Source organism: Caretta caretta, chromosome 7 (assembly GCF_965140235.1).
Source record: "Caretta caretta isolate rCarCar2 chromosome 7, rCarCar1.hap1, whole genome shotgun sequence".
Taxonomy (NCBI): domain Eukaryota; kingdom Metazoa; phylum Chordata; order Testudines; family Cheloniidae; genus Caretta; species Caretta caretta.
In genome coordinates, this window is record NC_134212.1 from 98,262,519 (window position 1) to 98,278,100 (window position 15,582).

A 15,582-nucleotide genomic window follows, 5' to 3' on the forward strand; every position below is an offset into this window, starting at 1 on the left:
TTAGTCTAATTAGTATGTTCATGTCAAGATTTCAGAAAGAATTTTATATATATATATATATATATATATATATATATATATATATATATATATATTAAAAATGAACAGTTTAACCCCACCCCCTGCCACCCCAAAACCCCACCTCATTAATATCCACCTGGTTGCTTGTTTCCCTGCCCTGACTGTACAGTCAGCTTCTGCATCATAGCTATCAGATGGTATTTTTTGGTTGATTGCTGCATGGTTGGTTGGTTAAAGTGTCTATCCATTTGTTTGGGCTTTTTTAACAGTATACTTTATTTTTTATTAAAAAATAACATTTCACAAAATGCATTTCTAGACTGAAAAATATGAATTGGATTTCTTATTTAAGACTGCTAATGAATGCCTCTACATGGTTACCTTTGTTACTAGTCCTTTAATTTTTTAATGAATATTTGAATGGTTGCCTGACAGCCATGAAGCTTAAACTATAAGGACTGATATTTCATTATGATTTTGTTCTAAATGAAAAAATGGGTCTTTTTTTCCCCAATGTGCTGTGTGGTAAAGTAACTAAACTAAAATGAGACTAGCTGATGATTCACAATGTGCTGCTTCTACATTTTATAGTGGATAATGCATCAAGCAAAATTCTTCTGCATCAGCGTTCATTCCGTAGGGTACCCTGAAGGCACAGCAACAGTGTTAGTGGTGCTAAGAACAGTGGCTATGATAGGACGTCATTTCCTCAGTGTTCACAATTAGACAGTCTTCTTCCTTATCTCAGTAATCCTTCATTTGCTCTCTTCTGCATCAAACAAAACTTTATGCAGCCAGAAGGGCAGGGCCAGATTTCCAATTTGGCACAGTAGGCATGTGCCTTCGGGTGCCATACTGCTCTAAAACTTTTTGCAACACAAAGGTCAGCTGCAGGCGGGGGGAGCTGAAGATGCTGTGCCTAGGGGCACTTAAGGTGTAAATCCGCCCCTGCAGGAAGGTGGATATAATATGCAGAAAAGTGTAATGGTCTCTGTTTACAACCACTGGCCATAGTGGATGGACTATATCAGATCGCCACAGGTGTTCTTTCCATAGCTAGTGGAGATCTTCTTTTAGCAGAAATCACTCTCTTTTAGACACTGATTCTTTTGGAGCCATTGTGAGTTCTATTTCAGATGCTAGCAGTATGTGGTTAGTGGAAACTATGGTTTTTGTGTGAAATGATACTGATACTTAGCATGTATGTAGTGCTTTTCATCTCAAAGTACTTTGTAATTATTAACCAATTATTAATCATCAAAATCCACTGGAGAAGTAAATAAGTATTATTTCCATGGATCAACCAGAAGAAATGGCCAAGAAGAGGGGAAGTTCACACTCTTTCCCAGCCCAAAGGAGTTCGTTCCTGAGCCCTAGGGTGATACTGCTGCCATTCCAATGGGCCAGATAGGTAGTTGCTGAGAAATGTCTGAGTCTCTTAGCAGCACCTGGAGCTATTTGCACTTTTTCATCAGATACTGCTCCAGTCTTAAGAACCACAGTAGTGGCGAGAAGGCTTTCATGATTTCTATGAAACCACAAAACTAAAAGATAATTAAACTTGGCATTAAACCTCAAAAACAAGACATCAAAAAACATTCAGAGTTCAGACTGAAACTCAATCTTAAACCAAACAAAAAACTTTGGTAACTTAGGGTTATGGTTTCTGATATGAGAGTTACACTAGCAAAAATTAGACTAGGGTGGGCAAACTACAGCCCGGGGGCCGCATCGGGCCCTTCAGATATTTTAATCTGGCCCTCGAGCTCCCACCAGGGAGCAGGGTCTGGGGCTTGTCCCGCTTCGGTGCTCCAGCCAAAGAGCAGGGTTGGGGGCTTGCCCCCGCTCCACACATGCCATGGCTCCACATGGCTCCCGGAAGCAGCTGCACGTACCCTCTCTGGCTCCTACACTTAGGGGCAGCCAGGGGGCTCCATACGCTGTCCCGCCCCAAGCACCACCCCCACAGCTCCCATTGGCTGGGAACCACGGCCAATGGGAGCTGCAGGGTTGGTGCCTGCAGATGGGGCAGCACACAGAGCCACCTGGCCACATAGCCACACGTCCATGTAGGAGCCAGAGAGGGGACATGCCACTGCTTCTGGGAGCTGCTTGAGGTAAGCGCCTCCCGGACCCTGCACCCCTGCCCCCCTCCTGCACCCCAGTCCTCCTCCCGCACCCCAGCGCTGATCCTCCTCCTGCCTTCTGAACCCCTCGGTCCCAGCCTGGAGCACCCTTCTACATCCCCAACCCCTCATCCCCACCCCAGAGCCTGCACACCCAGCCGGAGCCCTCACGCACACACACTCCCACATCCCAACCTCCTGCTCCAGGCCAGAGCCCCTTCCTGCACACTGAACTCTTCATTTCTGGCCCCACCCCAGAGCCTGCACTCCCAGCCGGAGCCCTCACCCCCTCCCACACCCCAACCTCCAGTTTCATGAGCATTCATGGCCCGCCCCCATATAATTTCCACACCCAGATATGTCCCTCGGGCCACCCCTGCATTAGACTAACAGTCACCCGCACACTAACGTCAGCTCCCGTTCCTTTCCATCCAAACATCATGATACCAAAATAGAGTCTGAGAATCTGAAGCCACCACACAAAGCACACATCTATTTCCTCACACCCACATTCAAATGAAAAATCTTAACTCCAGCCTCAGACAGATGATGATATTTTACTGATAGATACACCTGGTATAAGTCTATAATTTGTTATTTCTCCATGAGGAAGTCTAACATCAGAATTAAGGTTTGGTATACTAAAATGGAAAGGGAATGCAGTTTGGAGTGGTTTGTTTGGTTGCTTGGCAATAGTGAAGGGGGAAAGGCAGACACATGGTGCTCAGTTTGAAAACTGAATGATTTTAAAGTTCTCTAGCAAAGGTTAGGAAGCATTTTATCTAGAAAACATCCTAGAAAATTCAGTTGCCTCTGGAAAGAAGTTGTAGTAAATGTGAAGACTAAATTCAGTGTGTGAGAGAGGGATTTTGGTTCTGTTTCAAGTAAAAAGCTTCCCACAATCTTAATTACAGAATTATTACTGAGGCTTGCAAAGTTCAGCCCCATGTGCCTAGATAAAGTAGCACATTTGGAAGATATATTCAGTGGACGAATAGATACTGAAAATCAGCAATTAACACTGGAACCATTTATCAAAATTCAAAATAATAAGAGAAATAAGTTTTAAGAGTATGGTTTGGCAACTAAAATATACTAAGGAGGAGGACTAAATTGTGGCTTTTCTACAAGTCCCATGGATAGGGCCATATGTTGTTACTTTATGCCCCCTAATTCCTCTGCACATAATTAGATGGATCAAGACCTGGCTATAAAGCAGCAATAGTGCAAAGACTTGTTGAAGGCCACTGTATTGTTTTAGGGAAAAGGAGGGGAGTTAATGGTTGTTTTAACGTTAACTGTTTAAACAATATATTTTGAAAGAAGTCTGGGTGTCCTTTAAGTTTCATTCAGTTGTTACCATGTAATCTAGGGTTAGAAAGACTTTGGTAGATGTTCACTTATATAACATGACACGGAGAATCTTGGAGTTTTGAGCTAAACCTCCCAATAGTTTACCAACTATTGGTTTCTTTACCAACTTTTACTACTTCCTCATCCAAACAAATCAAACACAGCTGCAGGTAGCTGGGTGCTGCTTCTCAAGAGCTACTCAGGAACTGAGGGAAGTGCTTGCCTCTCAGAAGATGCCCTTCTCCCCCCTATTCATAGAAGCTATTCATCCCTAGCTACTCCCATGCTCCTCTCTTTGAAGGTGTTGGCTGGTGCTCTCACCAGCTTCCCCTCCCTCTCTTTTACACCAAAGCTGTGTCAGAAAGAGGCCTGAGAGAGCAGTATTTTGCCATCAGACACATTGCCAAGGAAAGCAGCATGTATGGGGAGCTTGTTCTACTGCTGCCATGCTGCTGGATGAAGAAGCTGTGACAGCATGCCAGGGCACTGCCTGGTTCCCAGTGAATGAGGAGTTACTCAGGTCAGCTTTCCCCTGCCTTAGCTCAGGGCCATAGTAATGGTTGTATGGGAAAGAGAGGGGAGTTTGCCTTAGGCTCTCCACTCTGGGGTTACTGGACTAGATGAACCCCAGTCTAGATGGTTTTCCAGTTTTACTTTCTGCATGTGTTAAATTTTTTACTTTCTTGTTACAAACACTAACTCTCAAGGGAGAGACACTGCTGATTGCTTTTCTGGTGAGTCACTCAAGGAGAATTCCCTTTCTTGCCACACCCTGAGACCTCTGACCAGCAACCACTCCCAGACTGGGACTCAAAGCAATAGCATCCTCAGATTGCCAATAGCAATAGACGTCTACCTACCCTCTTTCCCAACTCTTAACTGAGACTCTCAGAGGACAGTGGCTGAGAGAGTAAGGGCTTGTCTACATGGTGAAGTTAGTGTGCCTCAAGCTAGGGTGTGAATTTACAGTGCACTGGCTACTCTGCGCTAACTCACTATGTGGACATGCTTACTGCGCACTAAAAATGCCTTCTGTGCCCTGGAACTCCTTTTCTGCTGTGAGGACTTTGAGAAAAATGCTAGGTCAGCAGCCAGACACCAAGTGAGGAGAGATACTTACCAGAAACCCCTCATCCCTGGCCCCACCCCGGAGCCCGCACCCCAAGCCGGAGCCCTCACCCAATCCCACACCTCAACCTCCTGCCTCAACCCAGCCCAGTGAAAGTGAGTGAGGGTGGGGGAAAGCAAGCCACCAAGGGGTGGGGAATGTAGTGAGCTGGGGGTAGGGCCTCGGGGAAGGGGCGGGAAAGAGGGTGGGGCCTCAGGAAGGGGTGGGGCTAGTGTGTTCGGTTTTGTGCGATTAGAAAACTGACAACCCTAAAGTGAATCAGTATATCAGTATCATCCCTGCTCACACAAATCGATAAAGCAGAGGGACAGCAAGTGTGCTCATGAACAAAAAAAAAGAGCTAATAATTCTAATTTTAGACTCCGTATTCTGGATAGTTCCCTTTTACACTAATACCTTTAATTTAGCCAACTTCCTATTAAAAGGCTCATAGAAGTCTTGACTCTGACTTTGGCAATGCACTTTATTTCTCCAGTGAAAGTCTCACCATTTACCCTCAATGCCTTTTTGAAAAACTCCTAATAGCCCCATTCTGGTCAAGGTCCATCCAGAAACTTTTCAGCTATTTAATCTTGCAATTTAATAACATTTGCTAGTAACAGCCCTGATAACAGTACCCAGAGGGAAGTTAGACAAAGCTGGACTACATTCAGCATTTCCTTCAGAGCAGAGAAGGCCAGAAACAGAAAACTTTTAAGAATGTACGGCTCTCTATTTACCTTCTTACAGGTCTGCTCAATTGTGTGTGATAATACAAAATGGCTACAATTGCCTGGGCTAAATTACCAATGACATTGAGTTACCCTTTCATTCAAATACATGCAATAGTAAACAGTAACAACATAACTAAAGCTGTAAAACAGCTGAATTTTAGCAATAATGAAAAACAATAAATACATTCAATCCCATGAACTAACAGCCTCCAGACTACCATCAGATTGGTACACAACTATTACAGATCCTGATCCTGTCTGGCCTTCTGCAGCATATCATATTTACTTAAAATTTGGCATCTAATAGTGTCTATGCCATATAGTTTTCTATTTTAGGAGGAATTGGTGCTTAGACTTTTACTTTTTTTGTTTGTTTAGTGTAACAGATTATTTGATACATATACTCCTTTTCTGATTATGCAGTTGTGGGTAAAGCCACGCCATCCCATCTAGAATGGAATAGTAAATCATTCAGACATTATGCAGAACTTCACTGGTTTTTTTTAAAAAGATGTAGTTATGGAAGATATTTCACAGTTTGAAATCTACAACTCAGCTGGACCTTGGATTTTACATGTGAAACAAATTACAGGTGACAGAAAGTTACAATTCTGCCTTATGTGTCATTCACACCAACTGGCAGCTCATTGCTACAGATACTAGACCACCAGTGCCAGCTTGAATGGATTATTTTCTACCACAATTTATAACTTGCATGGAAAAAATGTAGCAGTGTGGAATTATTCAGTTGACACACGTCATCTTGGATTTAACATTCTGTTAAATTAGGCCAAGCAACATTTCTTAATTGTTTTATTACTTATTTTTTAAAAGAGTTTCATTTTCTAAAATGTCATAGAGTCATTGACTTTAAGGTCAGAAGGGAACATCATGACAATCTAGTCTGACTGCATATTAAATCCATAAATAATTTTCCAAAATACTGATAACTATTAAAGTCCCTTATTTGCAGAGAGGGACTGTTAGTTTTCACAGTACCATCCTGGTACTACCTCCTGACTGGGCACCCAGATGTGAACTGAGACCAGAGGGGCTTCTCCTCATATCTAAGCTCTGATACAGATGTGTCTCCTGGATCTAGCCACACCCTTCCACCTCCAATGATTGACTCCAGGGCTGCAGCAAATTTCAGCAATGCCAAGGTAACCTTGTGCAGCCCCCTCCAGCCCAAGAGTGGGCTGTATCCTGTCAAAACTATCTATGTGTCCCTTGTCTTCAGGGTTGGTGACCTACAAAACTGTGCCCTTAGATATTGATTTCTAGGGACACTGAGAGGTTATGCAACTAAATGCAATCCATTCACTGCACTTTCCCTGATTCTTGGCATTGCTTGGTGGTGCAGCATGACCCCATTATTTCCTGATGGAAAAGATCAGTTTTTCTTTCAGTTACTGCCTGCAACCCACTGAGTCCCATTCTCTAGCCCTGTGTTTAGAGCTATTCCCAGGACTGTGACACTTGGGAAAAAAAACCCAGGCCTTGGGGCCTAGCCCACAGGACACCGTCCCCCAGCTCCCTAGCAATTATCAAGACTTCTTGGAAGTCTTTGAAGAGAAAAATGCAGACATTTTATCTCCACAATGGAATTATGATTGACACATAGATCCACAACCATGTTCCCTATGGGTGGATATACCCTATGTCAGAACCATAACTGAAAGCCCTTTGGGCCTACACATCCAAGAAAACCTAGTGAAGGGCTTTATCTGGTTAGCCACTTCCCTGGTAGGGGCCCTGGACCTTTTTGTGATAAAGAAGGATGGAATGCTGTGCCTCTGTGTAAATTATCAGGCTTTGAACCAGATAACAATCCAAAACTCACAGCCCCTGCCCTTAATCTCAGAGCTACTGGACTGAATGTGATCCACCAAAATCTTTACTTAATTAGACCTCTGCTGGGTTTACAATCTGGGGAGGGTTTAAGTGGAGGACAAAAGGAAGATAGCATTCTGGACTCATTGGAGGCACTTTGAGTAGGTGATCATGCCATTTAGATTAACCTATGCTCCCACCCCCTTCCAACACTTGGTATGACATGTGCAGGGAAATCTTAGTCATCTACCTGGATGATATTGATATTTTATGAGGATCCCTAACATCACAATAAACACACCTAGTTCATCCTGGAAATATTACAGAAATGTGGACTATATGTGAAACTCAAAAAATGCATGAGTGACCAGCCATCCACTGAGTTCTTGGGGTATATCATCTCCCTGAAGGGTATCATAGGGACCCTCAGAAGGCTGAAGCAATCCACAACTGGGAAGCATCCAAGCCCATCTGGGAGCTGCAGATCTTTCTGGAATTCAACATTTTTTAATTGGCGATTCATTCTGAATTTCTTGGGGCAAAAGGCCTCCCCAACTTCCTTTCTCCGCAAGTCTGCCAAGTTCATTTAGTCACCTGAAGCACAGTGAGCCTCTGATTAGCTCCAGATTGCCTTCATAACAGCCCCCATTGTCACACATCTGGGTGCCACTCAGCCATGCATGGTGGAAGCAGATGCTTCAAGCGTGGCTCTTGGTGCTGTCTTGTCCCAAAGGCTTGGGCCCCAATTGGTATTGAACCTTTACACATACTAATTTCACAAGCTCACACCTGCTGAAATTAACTATGAAATACTATACAGAGAACTGCTTGCTGTGAAATCCTCTTTTGAACAGCGACAATTCTAATCTGTAGGCAGCTTGATGCCCAGTACAGGTCTTCACCAACAATAAAAACTTTGAATATCTCTGGATGGCTTAGGCACTGAACCAAAGACAGCCCAGGTGGGCACTATTCTTCTCCCAATTTAACTTCACCCTTTCATACCATCCAGGAACCAGAAATGCGAAAGCAGATGCCCGATCACATAAACGGGAATATTACCAGGGAAATGAAGAGCCCAACTGGAATCACCCCATATCTCTTGAAGACCTGTAAATTCATTAACACCTGACCTCCCTGGACATGCCTGCAGACAGCCACCTCTGCTGAGAAGACTCCCAGAGAAGGGAATGGCCAAAGTGCAACAATCCATATGGAACAGGGTGACACACATCACAGTTACACATTCAATTACATTTATGCCATGACACCTTGCTCACAGGCCACTTTAGTCACCTCAAGACTTTTTTCACTCTTGCTCATTTCTTCTGGTGTCCTGGTATGAGTACTGAAGTCTGAAACTGTGTAGACTCCTGTATTACATGTGTTTGTACTAAGATGCCTCATGGGAAACCCCTTGACATCCTAAAACCTCTGGAGACTCTGGATCTCAATCACTTTGGACTTTGTTTTGGAACTCCCAGGCTCCAAGGGTCACACTGTAGTCCGAATGCTCATAGACCAACTAACTAAGGTGGCCCACTTCATTCCCTGCAGCCATCTGCTTTTGGATGAAGCAGCAGCCCAGCTGCTGGCGGTGCACATCATCCACCTCCAGAGGCTTCCAGACCAAATCATCTTTGATCGAGAGCCTCAATTTGTCTCTTGCTTCTGGCAGGAGACACTCTGCCTAATGCATCCGCCTCTACCATATATCACAGCCATATCGACAGGCATTTGGTGAGGGTCAATCAAGTACTGGTGCTTTATTAACTTCCATCAAGACAACTGAGTTTCCCTGATACAATATAACAAATTCTCTTAAAAATAATACCTATCATCTACACAGGACAGAGCTCCTTCTTTTCAAATTATGGATATCATCCCCATTTCCACACTGCATTATCTGGAGGCTGTCAATTGGGTCCAGAATTCACTATATCCAAGATACTTTTCCTCCAGAGTCACCTGGAAGAGGCTAAAAAGGCCTACAAGTGATTCTCGGACCAGCAACCCCAAATGTCAGGCATTTGCTGTGAGCCAGAAGGTCTGGTTTTCCAAAGAACACCTTGGGACAAGCAAGCCTTCTCAGAAGTTAGACCATCAGTTCCTCAGTCCCTTCCAAATCTACCAGCTGGTGAACCCAGTAGTGTTTTAAGTTGCAACTTCAGTAGTCCCACTTCATCTATCCAGTATTCCATACATCACACCTCAAGCCCTATATAGAGAATCCCTTTCTGGATCAGCTTCAACAAACCCCTCCACCAGTCGAGATTCAGGGGCACAAGATTATATAGTACATGGAATCCTTGAATCCCATCTGAGGCAAGGTTGCCTTCAGTATCTCACAGTCCCAAGGAAAGATCCTGTGTGCCTATATCCATGTCCCCAAGCTAGTGGAAAAGCTGATATCATCCCAGCAAGCCAGGCTCAGTGCCACCCTGGAGGAGTGCACAGGCAGTGTAAGGATCAAAGGGTGCAGGTTCCTGGTTTCTGTTGGTCTAGAAACTGGAACTGTTGGGCCCTAGGTCTCTGATACTGCCTCGCTGCCACCAAGGGAGACAGACAAAGGAGTACCTCACTAATCTTGGAAGGTCAGGCCGCAGAGGAAGTCCTATTGGAACACCTATTGGAAAGCCAGGAGTACCTGATTGGCTTGCACCCGCTTAAGCTAAGATGTGATCTGGGTGGTTTCTCTGAGCAACCACACAGACTCCCGGTTGCTGCTGCATTGGACCCTGTTCTTTGCCTGTCTCCTGTGTTCTGTAACCAATGCTGTTCCTGCTATGCTCCTGTCCTGTTCCTGCCTCACTCCTGCCCCAACTCCCTGTTCCTGCTTTACTCCTGCTCCATGCCTGATCCTTGTCTGGTCTTTGGTTCCTGCCCCTATGCCTTGCTCCTGACCATCAGCTCCAATTACACCTCTGATCCTTGGCTAAACTCCTGATTCCGGTTTCTGCTCTGACCATTAGGAACCAGAATGTAGACAGGCTGGCCTAACACTGTCATGCTATTAAATTAGTACATTTTGGGTGCTATTGCAATCTAAATTATGATAAGCGCCGTACACATATAGGAAAATTGTGTCCCTACCACAGAGAACTCAATAATTAATAGTAAAGCATACTAATTGTTTAACAAAGTCTTTGTGTAATACTGGTACTAATATTCAGGCTTGGAGAAACAAAACAGAATGCATATTGGCAGAATGAACTTTTTGTTCGGCTGCTGACTTATGATTTATTATTTGTTGAGTGCCAACAGTATTCTTAGTGACATATAAATAGATAAACAAAAGATTGTTTCTTCTGCTTTCAATGGAACTTAGCAGAATAGCAGTTGGCATGAAGGACCAGCAGTGAAGTGGTTAAACTACTTGCAGTGCTGAAACATGAATATGCTTAGCAAATGCATTTCCATCTTCAAAAATGAAAAGCCAACATAAATACACAAATAATGTTTACATAATGGGGAATGGATGGGAATAACTATCAACTGGTAATTCTTCCAAACAAAGAAAGCTTTTCTGTGACTCAGTAATCCTCTTATGCACCAGCTATACATAATTGATACTTCTCAATTATACACCTGCAAAAGCAGCATATGATTATCCCTTGTTTAGCCAGTTTTGAATCCAGCATGCCAGCTTTCCATATTTTCCATGACTCCACACCTTATATTTTGCTAATGCCTTTGATAGGGAACTACATGTACTCTAATTATGGCATACAGTGCCTGTCTGCTCTATTTCCCCCCCTGCTTTGTCTAGCTGAGCAGCATGGTATCAGCTAAAATTCCATTACATTATTCAGGTATGACCTTCCTTTTCTGAAATCAGATTTACCCTCCCTTAATCTGTAATTTTCCATTTCCTCCCCTATGGGTCTTGTTCAGAGCTCTGATCTCTCTTTCTTTGAGCTACCACATTTACATCAGATTGAGCCCTTTCAGTTTCACGAAGGCAAAGGAGATAGTTACATTATAAACAACAAAATTGGCAGCATAATTTAACCCCTTGCTTCACTCTAGTCAATCAACAATCAAAAAGTGACTTGCGCATGGTAGGTTTCAGAGTAGCAGCCGTGTTAGTCTGTATTCGCAAAAAGAACAGGAGGACTTGTGGCACCTTAGAGACTAACCAATTTATTTGAGCATAAGCTTTCGTGAGCTACAGCTCATGATAGTGTGCTTTGCATCTGCAAGTAGCTTGGAATTTCTGAGCAGCTCTGTGGGGGGCACAAGAAAATGTCTGCCTCCTCCTGAGGTGCGGTGCACTGCTCAGTGGGAAACATGTATGGATACACAGTCATGGGCAATAAATAACTGTAAAACAATAACAAGTATTTAGATAGCATCTTGTGCAGTAAATGGCTTCCAAGGAACTTCCAATGGCATAAAACATCTTCACCTCCTACTGATCTCTAGGTCCGTTGCCTGAATGCGGGGGGAGGGAGGGGTCGGGGGGAGTATTTTCTTCATCTGTGAATACCCACAGACGACTGATAGCCTTTGGTTAATTAACCTAGAATAATGTTTATCTGACCCATGGGCCAGGGACTTTGCTTTGGAGCTCTACAGATGTGCAGAAAGCCCTCCATAGCCAAATCCTCCCATCAAATACATACACACACACACACACACACACACACTCTCTGAAGTCAATGGGAGTTGTGATCACACATGTGAGGGCATTTTGAGGACATCTGTTTTGCACAAGGGTGTTGTCCGTGATTGTGTTGGGGTCAACACTTTTGTTATATGTTGGTGCAGAACCAGCAGAATGAGACTTGCATCCCCACTGACAGGTGGTGTTTCCACTGATGCACAGCTGTGCTGCCTCTCCATAACCAACTGCTCAACAGAACAAGTCCTACTGCATTGCCTTCACTTATTTGTGAAGTGCCAGACCACTGGAACATTGCAGGTGGTAGGCATCATTTGTAAACTAAGGCTGGTTACTAGCTGACATCAGTGGTGCAGCTTATGTTTCCACCCAGAGCAGTAAAGTACATGATTTTATGTAATTGATGTCACTGGATGATTGCACTGAAGTCCATGACAAAACTCCTATTATCTTCAAAAGGCCAAGATTTCACCCACTGTCTATATTTTTCCTTTTGGAACACTGATACCTTTAAACCACTCACACTGTTACCTCCACACTTAAGTATGTGTTCTCTTCTGAGAGGAAGGAGAGTGGTAAAATGCACAATAGATCTTGTACTTTTTCTCCCACACACCTTTCTTTCTGTCACACTTCTATATGTCAAAGGGGAAAAACCAGAATCTAAAAGTAATGTCATGTCCTGTAGTGGTGCTAGACATAAATACCACTGTTCTCTATGAGGCCTTTACAAACAATAACAAAAGTGTGTGGAGGGGGGAAGAGGGATGCATTCAAAGTGAGCCAACTACTTCCCCTCCTCCGCCTACAATGCTTTAACCATTTCATGAGTCTCTCTTCAGTTGTCAGGATCAGCACCCCCCGTGCAAATGAACTCACCAGAGATCAGGTCCCAGAACAGGGTTCCCAAGTCTGTGCTCCAAAAGGGTTTGAGGTCCTTATAGGTGGGATTGCAGAGCAAAGCTTCTCACTGCTGCTGATAGAGAAAAGGAAATGAGAAACTGAAAAAAATGGATGAAAGAGTCAGGGCCTATCATTGTTTTATTTCCCCTGCTAGTTCAGACAAGGTATTCCGTGGAGCTGAGACAGTCATTGGAAAAAAGTAATGATTTGGTAACTCTGATAACTCAAGAAGCCAAGACACTACTTATCTCTTCTACACAGCCCTGAGTCAGTGAGACAGAATCAATTCCTTGGTGAAGCAGTTTCTTCTGAGTAAAGCTTCACTCCATATTTGGCAATGCATTTTAACAAATAAACAAGAAGCACTCAGCTAAGCAAACTGCTAAAATGTGTTTCACTGTAAGGGGCTTACTCATTTCCTTTGAGCTCTCTGCCACATATTGTTTACAGAACAGATACCTCTCAAGCATTAGGGTAAGGCTAAAAAAATGTGAGCTATGATTTTTAAAATTCTTTCTTCTACACACATGGCTGGTTAATAAATAAAGCAGTGGAATTCAGAACCAGACAATCCTGAAAAAATGTTAAATGTACCATGTGCTGAGAGTGACTTGGAAATAAACTTTTGAAAAATTTGGAAAAAGTCTTAGAACATCTGACACTCACTCTCTCACACAAAAATCCTTAACAGATGCCAACATCTTCTACAGTACAGTGTTTAAACTATGTTCTGCTTTCATCAGGAGATTTATAAACAGTGCTTTTATCATCAACAGAAATGAAGGGGCTTGTTCCTTTTAAAGAAACTAAGCTGTACTGTGGGCAACAGATTCATGAGACTTAAAGAGACAAGGATCTATTTTTAGATCTGTTTACAGTTCTCTCTCTTTAATCTCTCCTTGTTTGATCTCTCTATGCATTCATTTTTAACACTAGCAGTAGGAAAAAAATTAATCGGGTTTTTAAAAATAACCCTATTTTACTGACCACAGTGAGTTGGACAGAATGAAAAGATAGGAGGAGAGGGGAAAATACATCTGTAGCAGAGATAAAACAAGTTAAAGAGTTTGCTAAATGGAAGGATATGGAAAAAATTTACAATAGTACATACAGATGCAGAAATTTTACCCTTGTCACAGCATTTAAAGGCTTGTTAATGAATGTTGGCTTAGTGCCAGAGCTGCAACATCAGTATGTGACAGGAATAAGTCTGAGTCTCTTTCTCCCAGTAGCGAGTGGAGCACAGTTGTGTTACAGTGGCTGAGGGCTGTGATGTATAAGGAGCCTGGGAGATATTTGTTACAAGTCCCTCCTGCAGGAGGATTCCCTCTGGCTGCCTCAAAGGAGAGCGCTCACCTGCTTTGTGCAAGGCAAGCTACAGAGAGCACAAGAATAAAATATTGTTTCCTAGATCATGGCAGGGATACTCAAAGAAAGACACAGGCCAAAGCAAACACAGACACTGGAACTAGAATTTTCAGAAGGGCTCAGCACCCTCAACTGGGCCAGTTTTTCAAAAGAACTCTTCTCTCACAGAACCTAAATAAAGCCTCATTCGTAAAACCTGTACCAATAACCAATGTGCTGAGCTCTTTTAAAAACCTGGCCCTGAGAGTGGGTACTGAGTGCTTGAAAATCCATCCCTGGAACAGTATTTACATGGCCCATGCTTCCCAGACCTCAATCATTCACTGTTGGACTTAGGATCATTATAGAGAAGAATTATGCTGATATTTAACACATTTAAAAAAAGGTCACCACAAGTTAACCTTATACCTCCGCCATATTATTGGATAAAGATTCTCAGAATGTAAAAATACAAAGGCTATGAATGTGCTGCTCATTAACTTTAAACACTAATATTAGGCTGAACTATTCCATCTGAGTTTCCTTGAGGAGGAAAAGCACTTTATATCTGATTGAATTGAGGGATGAACTCCAAATATGTCTAACATGTGGATTTCCTTTGTGTTCAGAGAGTTTTTTTGCTAGGCAGCTTGGATTGTAATTATTTCATCTGGTTTTATTCATGCTTGGGGCCAGGTCCTGACTGTGCAAAAGAACCATAAAGCCAACATATTTAGGAATTTGAAGATTCCCCCTGCAGGAGGGAATCCCTACTTTGTATACAGCCAGCATAGCGGATCCACATTAACCTGACTCAGCCCTCTCCCCAGCAGCATATGAGGCATTTGGGGCATAGACGAGGAAGGTGTCATGGCAGAGTACTGTTGTGTGCTAGCAATCCAGCAGCCATTGTAAAAAGTTCCTGGGAACTGTTGCAAGCCAGCAATAGTTAGCACAGCCTCATGAATGCTTATGCCAGAGGCCTAACTGGCCTCAGAAGACTTAGGCAAATGGGAGATTGTAAAGGTGGGCTGGACTCAAGTATTAGGCCTTGGTGTCCATGTTCAGGTTTAAAACCAAGTATAGAAATTGCATACATTTCAGTCTCCAAACAAAAACTTCCTGGCTATATAGGAGCATAGCTAATTACCCCATTGATTCATAATGTCTGCCTTCCTCCCCATAGAGGACAAGAACTGATGCATCAGACAGATGTGAAGCCCTCATGTACAATTCACATAATTCTAAATTCTGGTCTCTGTTGCACCAATCTGACTTCGGCGGTGTTACTCTGATTTACACCAACATAAAGCAGAACTTGGCCCTTCGTGAATTGTGTAAAAATATATGTTCCCTCCTGACCCCTACAATCAGCTTATTCCCTGATGCCTTGAGATTTAATTTCTGTTGCTGGTTATAGCTAAGAATATTTATAACTTACTATAAAATTACCTATCCCTTCAAAAGAAAAAAATCCATCCATAGTATTTAAATTCAGGTTTCAGAGTAACAGCCGTGTTAGTCTGTATTTGC

General features: G+C 43.0%; 1 long non-coding RNA gene across 2 annotated transcripts in view; it reads right to left on the bottom strand.

The window, feature by feature from the left end:
* Positions 1–15,582, bottom strand: part of LOC125640342 (uncharacterized) — a 77,586-nt gene that overhangs the window by 28,386 nt on the left and 33,618 nt on the right. Inside the window, exon 2 of one of the 2 annotated variants that reach the window (XR_012669404.1) lies at positions 12,679–12,772. This is a non-coding gene — a long non-coding RNA (uncharacterized LOC125640342). Of the gene's footprint in view, positions 1–12,678; positions 12,991–15,582 lie in introns of those variants that run through there. The other variant, XR_007357768.2, reaches the window with a different exon arrangement.